This window comes from Mesoplodon mirus (assembly GCF_964341445.2).
Source record: "Mesoplodon mirus genome assembly, chromosome: 6".
Taxonomy (NCBI): domain Eukaryota; kingdom Metazoa; phylum Chordata; class Mammalia; order Artiodactyla; family Ziphiidae; genus Mesoplodon; species Mesoplodon mirus.
Genome location: NC_138982.1, coordinates 43,977,106 through 43,994,525, shown reverse-complemented (window position 1 = coordinate 43,994,525; position 17,420 = coordinate 43,977,106). Strand labels below are relative to the sequence as shown.

At 47.5% G+C, this 17,420-nt stretch overlaps 1 protein-coding gene across 5 annotated transcripts in view; it reads left to right on the top strand.

Moving 5' to 3' along the window:
* The first annotated feature begins 1,053 nt into the window (after positions 1-1,053).
* The window catches only part of ST6GAL1 (ST6 beta-galactoside alpha-2,6-sialyltransferase 1), a 198,348-nt gene continuing 181,981 nt past the window's right edge, over positions 1,054-17,420 (top strand). For 2 of the 5 annotated variants that reach the window (XM_082624434.1, XM_082624433.1), the window contains exon 1: positions 1,054-1,414. The gene's annotated coding sequence lies outside the window, so the exon portion shown is untranslated. Of the gene's footprint in view, positions 1,415-1,781; positions 1,980-17,420 lie in introns of those variants that run through there. The other 3 variants (XM_082624429.1, XM_082624430.1, XM_082624431.1) reach the window with 2 other exon arrangements.

Sequence of the window (17,420 nt, the reverse complement as noted above, 5' to 3'; positions counted from 1 at the left end):
GGCCAGCAGTGACAGCAGGAGGGGTCCAGGATCTGGGGTGCAGGGAAGCAGTGTTTGGAAGAAGGATGTTGGGGATGAGATGAGGATGCCACCTCCCCTTCCCAGGATGGTGGTGGGGAGAGGACAACTCAATTTGGAGACAAAGTTCTGGGCCTGGGCTTCACGCACTCTAGCGTGAACTGGACTCTTGTTCCTAGAGGACCCGCACTACCTTCCACTCTCCTTGTCTCCTCTCCCCCACCACTCCTTCCCTCCAAATACAGAGCCGGGTGCCAAGTGGGCCCTCGATAGACCTTCGGCAGATGATTATTGCCTCTGGTAGTCACGTCTTTTCTACGGGGACTGCATTGGTGGCCAAAGGTCGCTTCCGACCCTCCTACGGGGTGGTTTTCTGTCTTAGGGAAGTGGTCCCCAGGGTCACCAGGGGTGGTCAGTGTTTAGTGATGACGGTTGCTCAAGTGGTTTCCTCTCGCTTCCTCCTGGCAGCCCCAGCTCAGCCCCAGGGAAGGAAGGAAACTCACTCCCTTTTCCACCCTCCCTGAGGCCTCCTACCCACCAGCCTGCAGACAGCTTGATGTGGAAATCTCCACGGGTAGGGACTCGCTGACCCTCCTTCCCTTCTGTATCTACAGTGTGTGGGAGGTTCTTGTCACACCCTGTGAAATAGATTTTGTTGTTTCATATTCTACATAAGAATTCGAGGCTTCAGAGAGGTTAAGGGACTTGCTCAGGGTCATGCAGCCAGTCAGTAGCAGAGGCAGGATTTATAGTCCCTGCTTGCTAGGAGAGTGCTGGATTCAACCCTCAGCCACCTGTGAGGCTAGGGTAGAGTCAGTATTTGGGAACCTTGCCCTTCCACGTTGCCCCTCCCCCTCGGCCCTCGGCCCGCCCACGGCGGGGGCGGGGGCGGGGGCGGGGGTGGCGGACGGGGAAGCCGCATCCTGGCATCACTCGGGGGTTAAGTGCACCACCTAACCAGACACCCCTAATCCCGAGGCCTGCTCGCTAGCGACCTCCGGAGGGCTGGGACGGTTTGGGGTGCGGTGTGGCGAGGGGACCCACCCGGTCTTCCCTACTATTTGCATAACGGAGACGGCTCGTTTCCCCCGCCCCTTCGCCGCACTCTTCTTCCCTCCTTCCCGCGTCCGCGCCACCCCTCATCCCCTGTCCCCCCGCTCCTCCCCAAAGACCCTCTTTCAGGGACTCTTGCGTTGGGGCTCCCAGCTCCCGGGCTCTCTGGCCACCGCCGGGCGAGAAGTACGGAGGCATCCGGGGGAGGGGAGTCCCGCGCAGGGCTGGGCTGGGGAAGACGCCTGGGGCACTGCCCCGCGCTAACAAAGGGAACCCGCTGCCTGCCGGCTGGGGCGTGGAGCTGGCTGAGCTACCGCAGCTTCGGCGGCCGAGAGCGCAGCGAGTGAGTAGGGCTGCGGTGGGCGGCGGCGCGGCCCGAGCCCCCCGGGAGGAGTGGAGCGAAGGGGCACAGGATGGGAGCGGAGCGGCGGGGTCCGGGGCGCGCCTAGGGCGCAGGGAATCGGTGTCCAGCACCCCTCAGACGCCTTGGCCGCTCTGACCAGCCACCCTTTGGCTGGGGGTGTCTGTGGATTAATCCGGGCGGAGGGGCCGCCCTGGCTTCTCCCAGGCTCCACTAGCCTGCGGACCCACAACAAACCCACGTGCGCGCGGCCGCGGGGAACCCCGCTTTCTCCACTGCACCGTCAGCATGGGAGGGGGATTCCTTGCAGAGTCCAGATTCCTTCACATCTTGCCTGCCGGATTTACAGACGGAGAAACTGAGGCCCGCGGCGGGGGTGGGGGCACAGGTACCATAACAAATGCACGTGCGCCCTGTGCTGGGAGCGTGGCGCGCCGCAAGCCCTTAGGAGCCGCCCTGCGCAACCCGGCCATTGTCTCAGCTGCCGGGGAGGGAGCGGCGCTGGGGGCGTCACTTGCTGGAGGAAGACGACAGACCCGTTTAAAAGGTACCACTTGGGTATCAGACCAAATTGCTAGACTTAAAAAGGGAAACACGAAAAGAGAAGGAAGCTACAAAAGATTACCCCAGGCCGGGAGTGTGTCCCCGGCCGTGGTGCATGAGTCGAGATGACCCGGACCACCCCTCACTTCCACCTCACGGTGGTTTCTTAGAGACAGGGGTTGAATTAAAGGTCTGTGGGTCCCCCTCCTAAAAAAAAAGACCGTGCCCAGCGCACCATTGTCCCTGCACTGCCTCTGTTGGGGACGGCGAGTGCCTCCTTAGCCTGCAGAAAGAACAGTTCGATTTAAACGGCGCCCAGCGCAGTCTTGGGTTTCGTTTGCGCTTTGCCTTTGTAGATCCCTGCGTCTAGCCAGCCCCGGTGTCACTGGCCCCTTTTGGCTTGTTGTGTGTTTGTACAAACAAGGCCAGCCGAGCACTCTTGTTCTAGGTGGGGACGCTATTATTTTCAGTTCTATCCTAGTTTATTTGAGGGAAATTCCGAGGTCCGGAAAGAGAGGCCTCTTGTTTGTTTTGCTTCTTCTTTGCCTACGTATGCTCAGCTCAGCTTTGCAGATTTTAGTTCATCAGACCTGTTCAGGCAGCAGTGAGGTGGTTGGGGGCGGGGAGTGCATTGGCTCAGTAGGGGATGGTGTGGGTGCAGAAGGAAGCCCGTCAGGCTGTGGGAGTGGGTGGTGTGCGCGGGAACCTAGGCACCGCCACCCTTGTGCTTGCGGAGCGGTCGGGTTGCGGCTTCACCTTGGCCAGCTGCGCAGCAGATTAACCTGTCCCTGGGGTGGGCGGGGGTGGGGAGTGGGGAACTGGAGGGCCTCCGGCGCTGCGCCCCGGTTTTTGGGAGTCTAGAGAGCATCCAGTGAACCCTCTTATTTTACAGGCCGGAAAACGGAGGCCGGGAGGGTTCAGCTCCTTGTCCAAGTTTAAACCGAGTGAAATAGGCCACCTAGAGAGGACTTGAGTCTGGGTCTCCCAACTCCCACACTGCACACTGCCATGCGGTCGAAAAGGCAGCACCGGGATTCTGTGGTTGGCTGAAGAGGCAGTGGCCTTAGGCAGAATAGAGTTAAACAAAGAACGTAATTCAGATTGAAAGCTGCACCCTTCCATTATCCCTTTCAAGAGTTCTTTACCCATTTGAGAAAAGATAGATTTAGTAATTCCTTACTCTCCTAGCCTTTCATAAGCGTAGTTAGTTTTCTCTTCTGGCTGCCCTTTCCCCTCAAAGTTGGAGCCGGGCCAGCTGTGGAGACTTGGATGTTTTGCCTGTCATCCCTGTGCCAGGAGGCCTTTGTTTGGGCATAAGCACTCCAGGAAGAAAGTGTCTCCTAGGGCGCTACTCCTGAGTCACTTGTGGGAGAACAAAGCATTGTTTTCATTGATTTTATTTAATTAAATTTTTAAAAATGAGAGTCCCACGAAGTAGCCACTTATGTTTGCATTTGGCAGAGGAAAAGTTGGAAAACCAAAGAAAACACATTGAGTCTGGGTTTCCCCAAAGCTAACGTGCTGTTTCACCCTGTCCCTCTTATCTCCTGACTGCACCTGTTTCTTTTCTTAGGGTTTCCAGGCTGTTTCATTTTTGTGGTAATTCCACTTGGCACTTGATTAGAGATCTCATCAGGACTCTCACCCTTGTAAGGAACTTATGAAATCACCTGGCCAGTTTTTCTAAATGGAAAAACTGAAGCTCAGGGAGGAGAGATTACATGCCTAAGGACACACGGCAAGATGTCTGCTTTTAGTGCCTCTTTTTGCGTGAAAGGGAAACTGTTGCATCAAATGAGTTTTTGTTGGTACCCCGGAGTACAGTCAAAGTTATGATGGTTGTTATAACAACACCCTTTAAGTCACGGAATGAATTCCTTAAGGACTTAAATAGGTTTTGGTAATTAAACAAAGCCCTGGATCCCAATGGTAGATATGGTGAGGAGCATTATATTGATAGTTATCATTGGGGATCGGTTTTCTTTAGTGTTTACTAACTGGTTCACTTTACTCTTGCCCTGGACTCCTCTGCCTTGTGCTTCCCCAGTAGGGGGCTGTTTTAAACTATGATCATAAAACGAAAGGCAGCAAGAAGTCAGAAGAGAGACCTCACTTAGCTCTTCATGCTACTTAATTTCTTGGGCTCCGGTGTCCTTCTTTGTACAATGAAAGTCCCTCCTGCCCAGTCTCTGCACAGGCTGTTCAGGTGCAGTGGAAGCTGCTTGGCCCTTAGAGGCAGAGGATGGGGTTTGGGTCAACCCTCCTCTCCCTGTGTTCCTTGAGGACCAGGCGGTTGCATCTACAGGGTATAATGTAAAGGGAAGAACATGTATGCATCTCCTGAGGCTGTGGTGGTTATTAAGTCACGTGACTCATGCTTACACCTTTTCAGACCTCTTGTCAGGGTTGGGTGCTCACCAGCTTTTTAGTGGTAGAGAATGACGGTTGGAGAATAACCCCATTGGGTAAGCCCTGTGCTTAAATGAGAGACCCAACCTAGTCAGTAACTGGGGTGAATGTCTGCCAGACTGTAAAAAGGGCCTTTGGGGGGTTGTGAAGTGTGTGTGACTCTAAGGTAAATAAACCTAGTAAAAAACACAAAAACCGAACCCAGAACTTTCACACCCAGGTGAGTGCAATCTAAAGTCTTTCTATTCATTCACTCCGTATTTACTGACAAGCAGGCAGATCAGTGTGGGAATGGTTCCTGTACTGGACCTGGAGTTACAAAGAGCCAGATCCACTCATTGCCCACCCACCCCTGCTTGGAACACATTTGGATCTCCCCTCAGAAATTGCCCTCAGACACAGATGTGGAAAACAAACGTATCGACACCAAGGGGGGAAAGCCGCAGAGGGTGTGTGTGTGATGAATTGGGCGATTGGGATTGACATGTATACACTGATGTGTATAAAATAGATAACTAATAAGCTGCTGTATAAAAAAAATAAAATAAAATTCAAAAATTCAGAAAAGTTAAAAAAAAAATAAAAAGAAATTGCCCTAAAGAGCCTACAGAAAATAGATCTAATTTATCTCAAAATTGACCTCTGTTGTGGCGGGGTTGTCCCTTGTCTTCATAAGTTAAACCAAGAGCAGGTGGTCAACGAGAGAGTGGAAGAAGGAAGGCTTCAAAGAGAATGTGGATCTCTACAAGTGTGAAGATGTGGTTGCATTAAAAAGTGACAGGAATAATTCATTAATGAAATTTGCAGTAATATTCTGGAACATTAGAGTCCTGAGAATTTGCTTAGACTTGGTATCAGTGACTTATTCAGTAAGAACTGAATTGGGGAAAAAATACCTTTTTTCTTGCTTGTCTGCAGGTATACTGCATATATTCTGACTTGGATAGATGAACTTTTTATAGTTGTATATGTTACAGTAACATAGTAAGCAATGTGGTATCATCACATTAAAATACTGGAGTGACTTTCTAAGTCATTACTAGAAGGGTCAGGTTAGCCTTTAGAATCAACTTGGTGATTTAAATTTTGTTTGTCATTATGATTATAAAAATACAGCATGCCCATTGAGGACAATTTGGAAAGTACAAAAAAGTATAGAGAAACAGCAAGAAAATTCCATTATTCAAAGGCAACCATTGTTAACAATTGGCAATTTTCCTTCTTGTCTTTTTTTTTTTTTTTTTTTAGTGGATTTGTTTTTTCTAAATGGTAGAGAACATACTGCAAGTACAGTTACTCTTGGCTTTCTTATTTAACCTTTTCATATACCCAAGTCACAGTTTATATCCTCATTAAAGCTGCACCTTTTCATTCATCACCATATCAGCATCTCCAAGGTCTCATGGTCCCATGGGATCTGATCACTCCAGTGAGCATTTCAGTGAAGGCCTATAGAGGAAGGAGTCTCCAACTTCTTTCCCCTTTCCCAACCATGCCTCAAGCATCCAAATACCCTTTAAAAAATATATATATTTTTCATGTTAGAAGAGCCTAAAGTCTAATGGAAAGAGAAGGGCCCTGCCTGTGGCCTTGGGTTCTAGTTCTGCCCTTGTGGCAATTTATTTTAACACCCAGGTTTTCAGTTTCTGTATGTGTTAAAATAAGCAACTCCAGGGTCCTTTATTAATTCATTCCTCCCATCTTCGAGGGCCCACTCTAAACAAAAACTGTATAAGAAGAGCTCATGGTCCAATGGAGGAGATGGGGTAACTAGGGACTAGTTCAGGATACCCTGGGAATGCAGAGGAGGGGCAACAACCCCAGACTGGAGCAGTGGGGAAGGCTTTCCCATAGTGGCCCTATCAAACTACTTCTAATTCTTCTCTATTGTAATTGACACCATGATTAATGTCTGTGAATAAATCTCTGTCCATATTCCAGATTATTCCCATAGGATTGTGGGAACAGTAGGAATTAAGAGCATAAGTAATTCAGGATTTGAATTCTTGTTCACAAATTACCACCAATATAGATGAGCTTCAATTTCCTTCTCTGTAAAATGGGCATAACAGCCCTTACCTCACTGGACCATTGTAAGGATTAAACAAAATCATAGTTAAAGGGTCCAGTACAGTGCCAGGTTTACAGAAAGCCTTCCATAAGTGATAGCTATTAGTGTTATAATTGGGATTTTCACAAGCTGCAGAAACTTTTGGTCCTAATATTTTTTCTTACCGTGATAGCAGGCAGAAAGTTAATTAAAGTGGTACCTCCTACCAGGTGACAAATTGAGAGAGAAATGATCACTTGCATGCTGCATTACAAAAGTCTTCTTATGGAAAATTTCAAACACACGGAAGTAAAAAGAATGGTGTAATTACCTCCTTCCTCCCATTTATAATCATTTACCTTCAACAATTATCAAAACTCATGGCTGGTCTATAACCCCACACTCTACCCCACGTGACTTTGAAGTACATCCCAGACATCTTTTCAGCTTAGCCATAAATATTTCACTGAGTTGCATGATGCATATTTGAGGCAATGGGTCGTGCTGCTCTTGGAGCCCGTGTCTGCTGTCACTGTTACCTATGGAACCGTGTGTGTGTGTGTGTGTGTGTGTGTGTGAAAGAGAGAGAGAGAGAGAGAGAGATAGAAAGTGCCAGTAAAACTTAAGTAGTTTTACTGCTCAAGTGAATTTTCCTGCTGTGTCCCGTGTCACAAAGAGATGCGATAAAAGGAGCACTGAATTTAGAGTCAGGAGACCCGATTTTGCATAAAGGCCCCACCCTTTACCAGTTGCATGCTTTCTGCAAGTGACTTCTGAATTTCTTTAAACACATTTATAAAAAATTTGGTGAGGAGTGAATGAAGTAATCCATGTGACAGCCCAAGCAACGCAGCATTAGTTGGCCCTGAATCAGACTTGAACCCAGCCTTCCCTCTCCAGAAGCAGAGCTTCCATATGGAATGAAGGTCAGAGACTGACGGCCTGGTGGTACTAGTGTGCCTTCAAGTAGAGTTGCTGCCTGTCTCGTTCTGAAGATGAGGTCTTCGCTCAGATGAGTAGCTGCCACCCAATGCTTGCGAATCTCCTTTCCCCCAACCCCTTCCCTCTGATTTATGGATAAGGGCAAGGAAGGCCAGAAAAGGTAGGGCCCTGCCAGCTGTGCCTGAGAAACAGATCTTCTCTGATGCCTCTTTTCCTCCATGGGAAGACACCAGGCTCCCCTTTCTCCTCCAAGTTTGTTGTCTTGGTCTCTCCTAACTCACTGTTGCTCCCAAGTAGGAATTTTTGACTCAACTAAAAGGAGAAAATTGATTTGATTTAGTAATTAAATTAAAGTCCTCTCTTTAATACACTGAGGCTCCCATTATCTCCGGGCCTGCACTGTGACTTGCGGACTCCTCCGGCTGTCTCGAGCTAGCTGTGTGGCCTTGGGCAGGACGCATGCCACCACAGGGATTCGACCCACAGCTCTCTAGGCCCCTTCCAGCTTTGAGATCATCAAATGGAGAACAAGTATAAAAAGGGGAAACTATACATAAAGTTAGGGGCTTCTTCACACAAATAATAAGTGTAATGTTTTCTTTTAGAATGTTCAAATAGGGTAAAAAATGAACCACCTTACCTTTTGTTATTTCCCCCAATCCCACTTCTCTGCAAAGTGACTACTGTTTGCAGTTTGTTGTGGGTCCTTCAGCCCCCTTTGGATGTACGTATGTATGGTTATATGCAGATACATTTATTTATTTATTTATTTATTTTTGGCTGTGTTGGGTCTTCGTTTCTGTGCGAGGGCTTTCTCTAGTTGTGGCAAGCGGGGTCCACTCTTCATCGCGGTGCGTGGGCCTCTCACTGCCACGGCCTCTCTTGTTGCGGAGCACAAGCTCCAGATGCGCAGGCTCAGTAGTTGTGGCTCACGGGCCTAGTTGCTCCGCGGCATGTGGGATCTTCCCAGACCAGGGCTCGAACCCGTGCCCCTGCATTGGCAGGCAGATTCTCAACCACTGCGCCACCAGGGAAGCCCTGCAGATACATTTAAAAAACTCAGTAAATGGATTACATTGTAACTGCAACTTTACAAACTTGCCCTTTTCACTTTACTATAGGTATTGGATGTCTTTCCATATCAGTATATACAGATTATTTTCTCATAGCTGCATCACAGCCTATATCATGGATGTGTTTATTTAACCAGTCTTTTGTTGATGGATATTTATCTGTTTCCATAAAAATATATTTCTAAGTGTATTTAGACCTTGGACATATGGAACGCTGGTTGTAAATGTCATGGTTAAATGACGTCAGTCCATCAAGCTCTGGAAAGGGTGGTGAGAGAATGGGTGCAGGAACACTGAGAACCATGCCCTGGAAAGCTGAAATGAAGGGCTCCTGGGAAGCTACTAAGAGCCGGCTGTTTGAATGGAAGGTTATTTTTGGAGTTGGCCTGCCTGATTGGGTGCCCTAGGCCACCGGCGCAGGAAACTGAACTCTGCGTCATCACTTTCTCCCCCTCATTCCACCAGCCCTGGCTCTTCCACATTTGTTTCTCTTCCCAGGGTCGGTGGCATCTGGTGGGAGGACTGGAACTTGAGTGATGGGAGGGAGGAGAGAGAAGTGAAGAAGAGGAGGAATTGATCTCAGGCTCTGGAGGAAGGAATGTGCCAGTTCTACTCTACCTTGTTGTTCAGACCCATCTGGAAAGTCATGTTTCGCCAGGTCCTGTACAGATCATGATAAAATGAAGCACACCCAGAATTGGGCTTACTTGGAAGACAGGTTTAGGACACCATATTGGAGGTAGAATAAATGTGGAAACTGGAGTGTTCTAGCCTGCAGGAGATAAAATAAGAGGCAGCTTCTTCATGTGGAAGAATGACGAGTTACACTGTGTTGCTGCTGGGGGGAGGAAAACCAGTACACAGTTGCAGAATGGCAGATAAGGAAGAACTTACTCAGCAGAACTGCCCAACCAGGGGACAGGCTAGGTCACAAGACAGTGAATTCCCTGCCATGGGAGTATCTAAGCAGAAGTCGCAAGTGAACTTGTTTGCCATCAGAGGATTCTTGCTTTTCAGGGAGGTTGACCTAAATGCCTGGTAAGGCCCCTTCCACCTCTGAGAGTCTATGACTGTGGGAGAGAGGGAAAATCGGACTGAGGGGGTGGGACAAGTTATGGACAATGTGACTGGAGCTTTTGTCACCTGCTCTAAAAAGGTGGAATAAAATGGAAGCCTTCAAAGGAGACTTAGACCATTGTTTCCCCTGGATCTTGGCAACCCTCCTCCGGTTTTGTCCTTGGCTTCAGCTCAACTTGATTTTATATTCATAAATTATTTCCACAGAAATAAATATATCACATACACTTTAGATGACCAGGAAATCTGGCAACCAGAAAAGAACTACATGTCCCAGGAGGATGATTGTAATTTTATTTTTATTTTTTTATTACAGTCTTTCTAAATTTGCATCCATCTCCTGGTTTCCGTAGCACAGGACTGAGACGTCATTCAGCTTTAATTTTAGGAACATTCTGCCCTTTGCAACCTCTCAAAGGTCCTCTGAGCTGGAGTTGAAATGCTTGTCTCTTTCTTTCCTGTGGATGAGGAAGAACCTCTTGGACTTAAGTCTTAGCCAAGTCTTAGTGAGGGAAACGTGGCAAGTTTACCATCTTCTAGACTTTTGCTGTGCTCCTCACCCTGATAAGGCCCTGTTTGTTCCCTTATCCAGTCCTCATAGCCTTGGTGTCTTGGTATCATCAGCTCCATTTTGCAGATGAGAAAGATGAGCTTCAGAGAGGGCTAGGAACTACCCCAAGATTCACTGCTGCTAAGTAGTGATGCTGGCACTGGGTGTAGCTCATTCCCTACATCATGTTACAGGTTTTTCCACTGCTAATCATTCCCAGTCCTTTGGGGCTGAGATGCCCTTCGTCCTTGTGTTTCACTGGGAGCTTGGTTGAATTTCTCCTTATGGGGCTGATGAAAGCTTTCTACCATTCCCCTAAGAACAGATGAATGAAAGAACTCATGGGACAGCCATGTGTGAATAGCTTGACATTTGGAGTCAACATACATTTGCTTCTTCCCCTTTTTCGTAAGAGTTATTTTCATCAAGCCTGGTTTGCCTTTTTTTTTTTTTTCCCACCTGCCTTTTAAAGCACCTGTGCTCATTATCTGGTTATAACCGGAATAAACACACCCACCAGTAGTGAGCGTGGCTGCAGATTAATGGGTACCATTGCTTGGCTACCTTCGATGCCTTTAGGTAGTAAATGGAGCTCAATATTGGCATTGTTAAGGGCTTATCTGCAGCTGTGCTTGTAGGCTCTTGAACAATTTCTTCTCTTGTAAAGTTTATTCAACATTATTTTGTTCACTAAATGTTTATTGTGTGCTAGGCATTATGCTAGGCATTGGGAGTATCTACCCTAAGAGCACACGTTGTAGATATGCACACACGCGTTCAGTGTAACTGGCGGGGCCTTAGAAGTTAGTGACAGACAAACTTTCTGTGTCCTCCTCTTCCTCTTTTCTCAGAGTCCTTGCTTTGTCCATTCGTTCACAGACAAACTTTCTGTGTCCTCCTCTTCCTCTTTTCTCAGAGTCCTTGCTTTGTCCATTCGTTCAAGTAACACTAGGTGCCTGCTGTAGCCCATGCACAATGCTCAGTTTTAGAACATAGACCCAAATTGCCCCACAGTTCTCTTCCTTTAAGAGCTTAGTTGGCGGTGGGCATGCAGGTGTTAATAACAATATAATGTGATAAATATTATGATTTGGATGTATACAGAGGTTGAGAAGATGGTACAGTGAGTTTGGGTCAGCTTTCTGGAGGACCTATGACCTACCTAAGCTGGGTTGTAGAGGGTAGTAGCTGCTAGCCTCTGGGAAAAGAGCATTTGAGGGAGAAAAGGGAGTGCAGGAGTGAAGGTGTGGGGTAGAGACTGGCATGTGCGGGGGAGCCGCTAGCAGGTTAATGTCCCCAGAGGGGAACACATAAGGCAGGGGGTGCTGGGAGATGAAGCTGGAACCAGTATACCCATCATCAAATATAAGTTTCTTAACCTCTCTGTGGTGGCATATACTGTTATCATTTCTGTGTAATAGGTGAGGAAACAAAGGCTGAAGGAGGTTTGGTGACTGGTTCAAAGGCAGACAGCGAGTGAGTTGAGGTGCTTGAACTTGAATGTAGGCCTGCTCAACCCTCACAGTGGTGCCTGCAGGGGCCGAGAAGGTCTGCCTTGAAGACTGAGGTCATCCTTCCGTCTCTATGAATCTTTCAAAAATCACACCCTTGCTGAATTCTCTTCCTCTTCCTCCACCTGCCTTACGGTGTTCTCACTAGTGAGTCTGATGTCGAAGGCCTCTTCTGAGTCTCGGTTCTAGTTTTCATCCTCCTTTTCATTCAGAGAATCAGTAGCCCAGAACTCTTCAAAGAAAACCTTTATTGCCCAACCAGGTGTAACAAGGGAGAAGGAGAAGATTCACCCCCTTTCTCAAAAGGTCCAAGTTCATTAAGTAGCCCAGGCATGACCTGTGTATCCTTTAGTTCAGAGAAACCCTTTGGGGGCTGGAGAGGGAGCAACCTGGGTGGGCTGGAAGAGTCTGGAGCAGGTGGGCTTTGAGCTGTCCCTTGAAGAATGCATAGGATCAGGAAGGTGGAAGGCATGGCACGTAAGTAATATTATTCTGTCTCACTCAGTGATAAATGGCTTATTCTACCCATCCCCCAAGATAATTTCTGGGTTGGAGTTAGCTCTTGGGCTGAAGAGGCAGTAGGAGGTTTCATTCAGTTATTCATTCAAAATAAAGTTTATTGAAAACGAATCCATTGAGAGCTCAAAGACAAGATGATGAAACTACAGAATGAAATAAAAAGGGCAATTACAGAGCTAAGGAAAAAAAATGGAGGATACAAACTACATCATTAGAGGAAAAGTTAATAAAGGAACAAAGTAGAATCCACTGAAAACTAAATTACTAACAGAGAGAGAAGGCATGAGGAAAATCACAGTATATGCTGAGAAAAAGGATGAAGAAACTCATCAGAGATCTAAAGGTTGTAAAAAGGTTGTAAAAAGATCACTCAGAAGGGTAATTGGCCTATCTGTGGAGGCACAGATCACTTCTCTTGCTCCATTGACCAAAACATAATCACGCAGACAAGCCTGGCTGCAAAGGAGCCTGGGAAAACATCTCCAGCTGGGTGGCCGTGTACCCTCTTAGAACTCATATTTGGGGAAGGCCTTTTATTACTGAAAGGAAGATGAGGAAAATGGATATTGGGAGCAATTCATTTCTGCCCCAGGGAAAAAGTCATGTTGGTCTCAGACTTGATTGCCAGCAGAAGCAGAACTTGAGAACATGGAGAGGAAATATTTACAGAGTTCCAAGGGAAAGGTCATGTGACTGAAGACTTTTACACTCAGTTACATCACTCTGTAAGGATAAGGCAGGTGGCCATTCTCATCTCTTCATATAACACATATGAGCCCTTCATGGGAAAACCTACTTGATGATGAAAAAGATTAGTCAAAAGCACCCTTTGGAAGGCATGGTGATAGGTCATTTGGAGAGCCCTTCTTCTACTCAAATAGAGAAAACCTTAGCATGGGTGGGCTGTAAGTCTAAGGAACAGAATGGGAGGAAGTGAAAAGAGTGTAATGGAAATGGAGAGCTGAGGGAGGGAGTGGGAGGACGTTAGGTGCTAACTTTCCCTCTCTCACACTAAGTCGGGTGTTAGTATCATGGCTCCAACCTCTCAATTAATTTTTTTTTTTTTTGCGGTACGCGGGCCTCTCACTGTTGTGGCCTCTCCCGTTGCGGAGCACAGGCTCCGGACGTGCAGGTTCAGCGGCCATGGCTCACGGGCCTAGCCACTCCGCGGCATGTGGGATCTTCCCGGACCGGGGCACGCACCCGTGTCCCCTGAATTGGCAGGTGGACTATCAACCACTGCGCCACCAGGGAAGCCCCTCAATTAATTTTTTTTTTTTTTTTTTTTTTCTTTTTGCGGTATGTGGGCCTCTCACTGTTGTGGCCTCTCCCGCTGCGGAGCACAGGCTCCGGACGCGCAGGCCCAGCGGCCATGGCTCACGGGCCCAGCCGCTCCGCGGCATATGGGATCCTCCCAGACCGGGGCACGAACCCGTATCCCCTGCATCGGCAGGCGGACTCTCAACCACTGCGCCACCAGGGAGGCCCTCAATTAATTTTTTTAACCCTTTATTTTTTAAAATTTTATTGGAAAAAAGAATCTAAAAAAGAATGAATATATGCACATGTATAACTGAATCACTTTGCTGTACACCTGAAACTAATACAACATTGTAAATCAATTATGTTTTTTTCTCTTAAACTTGGAGGAGTCTTTAAGGAAATAACATAATTTTGATGTAGAAACATTTATTAAAAGTTCAGCTTTTCCTCTGTTTTACTTTTCTGTATAATTAAAATTAAATTAAAAAATAAAAAACCCCAGCTGTTTTATTAAGCAATCCCATCCATTCTTCTTTTATGCATTCTTCCATCTTCCACACTTCTGTTCAAATGTAAATGTAGAGACATGCAATGAAGGATATTAATCTATTTTTTTTCCTGGATGCAGGGATCCTGGGTGATTTTTAGCTCTGTATAATTTTGTGCATTGATGGATTTAAAAAAGTAATGAGCTGGTCTTATTTGTTTTTGTCTTTTTTTTTCAGTTTTTTACTTCTTTTATCTTTTTTTTTTCTTTTTTAAATGGAAGTGTATTGATTTACAATGTTTCAGGTATACAGCAAAGTGATTCAGTTATATATATATATGTGTATATATATGTATATATATATATTCTTTTTCAGATTCTTTTCATTATAGGTTATCAAAAGATATTGAATATAGTTCCCTGTGCTGTACAGTAGGACCTTGTTGTTTACCTATTTTATGTATAGTAGTGTGTATCTGTTAATCCCAAGTTCCTAATTTATCTTTCCCCCCAACTGGTCTTATTTGAAACAAACCACTAAGACTAATTTAAAAGGCCTCATTAAATACTAATGCTCAGGGTGTGGGGAGTGAGGTGGGAGATACAAATAGATGAACAAGGCCTTGTCTTTTCATGGAGAAGTTGGTGAGTGAGTTACGTGAACACCGGACTCTAGGCAGAACAAAACACTTTGTAAGTTAGTTGGACAAGTGGGGTGTTGGGGTCCCGAGGACAGTGGGGAAGTTTTCACAAAGGAGATAATGTTTGAACTGGATGTTGAAGGATGAGAAGAGTCCCTATAGGTGGAGGATGGGAGGCAGGGCATTCCTGGCCTGGAGGCAGCAGGAGCACCAGCAGGGAGGAGTGAAGGTATGTGGTGTGTCTGGATTCCCCTGTCTGGGTAATCTATGGTGGTCAGAGAACAACGGGTGAATGAAGGAATAGCTACTGTTCATTAAGTACCCACAGCGTTCCAGATGTGACACACAGATCTCTCTAGGCTGCCCAACAGCCCTACAGAATGCTGATAATTATCCCTACTGTGCCGATGAGGAAACTGAAGCTGAGAGAGACTTATCCGCCCAGAGTCCCTCAGGGGTAAGACGGTGATTGAACCCTCTGAGCTGTCTGTACTCCAAAGCCCATAGTCTCTCTCCTGTGCTGTGATTTGCAGGGCACAGAAGATCTGAATTAGCCACCTTTGTGAAACATAACATATACAAATACAAATAAATATCAAAACATTTTTATAGGCAAATATGTTTTATATATTTACATACACACAGACCTATGACAGAGCCATATATTGGTTGGCCAAAAAGTTCGTTCGGGTTTTTCCGCGCCATCTTACCGAAAAACCCAAAAGAACTTTTTGGCCAGCCCAATATTTTGCATGTAAATTTTCTAGGTAAATTTTTAGGTAAATATAAATCCTAAATTGTGGTTCGGACTCTACTGTCCAGAAGCTGTGTGGTCGCACGCTACTCAGTTCGAACTCCAGTTTCCTGATTGATAAAAGGGAATAATGGTTCTCGTGCTGCCTCCCCTCAGATCTGTTTTTGTGTTCCAGTTAGACCATAGATGTGAACAACGAGAAAGTATAAAAGTATAAAAGAGCCACACAGAAAGGTTTGTTATTGCTGACACACCCCTCGCTCTTCTGAGAGCTTACAGACATCTGTTCGAGCACCCACAGGTGTCTGTAAAAACTCTCATAGTCATGGACACGGTCCCTCAGGCTTGCAACAAACAATGTAGTCAGCCAGCCAGAAGCTGTGCTTTCCTGGTTCAGATAACCAGCTGGGGGCTGTGGAGGGAGCTGGGGCGGGCTGTTGCGGGGTGGCGTAGAGGGAGGGGAGCGAGGTAAGCAGTCTGTCTGGCTCCCCCCACTGGAGCCAGGGTGTGGGAAGGCTCCTGCCTCCCTTCCTGGTTGCTGGGTAAGTCTGGGCCAGAGTGGAGTCGGGATGGCTGTCAACAGCTTGGTGATTTATACCGGGCAGAGGAGGGTGTTTCAGACATGCCAGGCTGCAGGAAGGAACGTTGGAGCTGCCAGGCGAGCAGGCCCCTGCCACGTCTGTCTGGTAGAGCCTCCTGGTCTGGAAAAGGGACAGGAGGGACAGAGTCGTCAGGGGACTCTGGAGCAGACTTTAGGAGTACTAGGAGTACTGATGAAGACAAGGCAGGGCCCTGGCCCCAGAGAAGTTGGACTCTGATGCAACACATCAGGGTGGACGGGCAGCCAGCCCTTGGCACTGGGCTAGAGTGGCCCAAGGCAAGTTACTTGTGCTCCAGGAAGGACTGGGATTGTTCCAAGGTCTAGGTTGGGGCCTGGTGTGCTCCTGGGGGCCCAAAAGCCCTGTTGTGTGTGTCATGTGTGGGGCGGCAGTGGTGGAGGTTTTAGAGAGAGCCAAGCTACGCCTTACTGACGAAGAGATCACTTCCTTCCTCACCCCCCTGGCCTCTGCTCTGCCCAGACAGGCCTTTTAGCTCAGCCTCAGCTCAGGATGAGTCCCTGAAATTCATGGCACCCAAGGCAAAGAGAAGACCTTTCATCTCCTACACTGTACTTACTAGGTTATATGAAGTTAGCTATGTTAGACAGTGTCTCCCCATGGCAGGGACACTGTGGGGGTTCTCTGCACAGCACCCCGCCCTTAGGAGGCCTGGTGGACTGAGCTCAGCCTTCCCAATGCTCCCCGCCCCCACCCACCTGCTGAGACCAGGGTGCGGTCCGCACGTGTATGTGCTCTCTAGGTAAAGCCAAGGTGTGAGAGCACATGGCAGGAACACCCTGGGGCTCCGCTGGGCCCTTCTGCCACACTGAATAGTCCTTCTACCTGTCACTTCCGGCCTTGGGAGTGAGAAACAAGCAACAAGGCTAAGTAGGGAATGCTCTCTGGGCTGATCCGTGGAGCTGAGCCCTGGCCAGGGCATGGTCATAGGAGTGTGTCCTAGGGGTGAGAGGGAGGAAGGCGATGAGGGAGCTCTGAAAAAAGCAGTTAGGCTGAATCATCTTGTATCTGAGCCGACAGCAGGATCGCCTTTGTCAATTGTATGCTGTTGGGAGGATGCTGGCCCAGGGCTAGAGCGGGGGTGGTTAATGATGACTGGTGTTAGGAATAAATCCCTAGAAGATGTTTCCTGCTGGAGGGCTTGTGGCAGTTCCTTTTCTGCTCTACACAATGAACAGCTTATTCTGGCCTGTAGATTTGGAGGAGAGGAAATAACAGGTAGGGAGGAGACTGATGAAAGCTGCCTCTTAGGGAAATGCTTCTGGGCTCAGAGGGTCCCACCCTTGTCTCCCAGCCAGTCCAGGGGACTTACAGTGGGAGTGCCGGGAGGCAACTCCATCACTATCTGTAGGGTCACCTTTCTCAGCCCCGAGGTTGAGAAAAAAATCATAGGCTTTGTAGCCACACAGACTTGGGTTTAATTCCAGATGTGCCACTTCTCAGCTATGTGAATTTGGGAACTTAACTTCTCTGACCCTCAGTTTCTCCTCTGCAGTCTGTGTTCACCATTCCTGTCTCATAGCATTGGTGCAAGTACGATGTAGTGATTAAC